This window comes from Acomys russatus, chromosome 16 (genome assembly GCF_903995435.1).
Source record: "Acomys russatus chromosome 16, mAcoRus1.1, whole genome shotgun sequence".
Classification (NCBI taxonomy): Eukaryota; Metazoa; Chordata; class Mammalia; order Rodentia; family Muridae; genus Acomys; species Acomys russatus.
The window spans coordinates 18,364,022-18,365,380 of record NC_067152.1 but is presented as its reverse complement, the minus strand read 5'-3'; the positions used below and the strand labels follow the sequence as shown (position 1 = coordinate 18,365,380).

At 45.0% G+C, this 1,359-nt stretch overlaps 1 non-coding gene across 1 annotated transcript; it reads left to right on the top strand.

Annotated features, from left to right (window-relative positions):
- The first annotated feature begins 515 nt into the window (after window positions 1-515).
- On the top strand, window positions 516-651 carry LOC127200892 (small nucleolar RNA SNORA17). Its single transcript, XR_007832112.1, has one exon. It is a non-coding gene; the product is annotated as a small nucleolar RNA SNORA17 (small nucleolar RNA).
- Window positions 652-1,359: the final 708 nt, after the last annotated feature.

The window sequence follows — 1,359 nt, the reverse complement described above, 5'->3', positions numbered from 1 at the left end:
TTAAATGTCATTTTGGTTATTCTCTCGCTACAGAACAGGCTTAATTCAATTTACATAGATCATTATTGATTCTAGTTCTACAAAACCACAATGAAAAAATGCACTGGCATAATTTAAACTACACAAAATCTGATTTTTTTCACCTTATTATAATCCATAGAAATGAAAAAAAATCTATTCTATCTTTCATAGAAATTAGAAATAAGTTCTGATCAACAGTACTGTGAAATTTAAATGTAAAAGTGTATCTTACAAAGCTCAATTTAAGACTGGCTTTTAAGAACAATATTATAGGTTACACTTTCATAGAATGTTTTGGTAATACTGACAAAATAACATGTAGAGAAAGTTGTGGCATGTGCTCTCGCTCTGCATTCTTCTGGAACTTGCCCTGTACTTTATGGATTGTTTTATGAAATAGCTACCACTCAATTCATTAACCAGATTCATTCCCTGAGTCCACTGGAATTAGAGAGAAAATCTGCATAAAAGGCCCTTTTAAAAGTACAGCTCCTTCTGCCCCTAGAAGCGTTGCAGATACAGCTGCTGTGTCACATGTGCGTCACGATGGAGCAGAGAGGAGCGAGGCTACGTCTGCTCTCAGTGTTCTGACCTAGGAATATCTGAATGATTAGTGAGTGGCCAAACATTCGCTGAGAAAAGCAAGCCTTGAGACCATCATCAGGCCAGTTCCAGGAAGTCCCGGATGGGCTGTCAGGATGGGAAGCAAGCTGCAGACTAGAAGAACCCTGCCTGGGACCTTACGGGATTAGGGCAGAGTGAGCCAGAGTCAGAGGGCCACTTGCGCAAGCAGCGCTAGGAAATAGCCCAAAACAAACACCATACCACTGTGAAGGGACCCTGGATAAAGAGCTAGTCTGAGACGAACACTTGCCCAGCACCACGCAGACCTGGTCGGGGCCAAACACGCTCGAGGTGACCCCTCTGTCTGGTGCCATCATGCACTAGTGGGGCACAACACTCCTGAGACCACTCCTGAAACCACCTCAGACATCCAAAGACCACGGGTGCCACGAGGGTGCCACTAAGAGGATCAAATAAGTGGTAGAGTTATGGAAGAGAAAGAGAAACAGAAGGATGTGGGCGCAAGGAAGAGAGGTAGAACTGGAGACCCGAGGATAGTGAAGAACAGTTTGGTGTGAATAACAGATGATGGGGTCCCTGTCCTTCATCAGCTGCAGCACTTGGGAAAGTGAGCCCTGCACTTCACCTGGGTAGCCTAGCAGAGCTGACCATGTTGATGGGGATGTTGATGAGCCAGGCGTGAGGGTATGAGCATGGGAGAGCTGGCCTCCCCACTTGTCTGCTATTCAGTGACATGGGTGAGAAAGAGATATC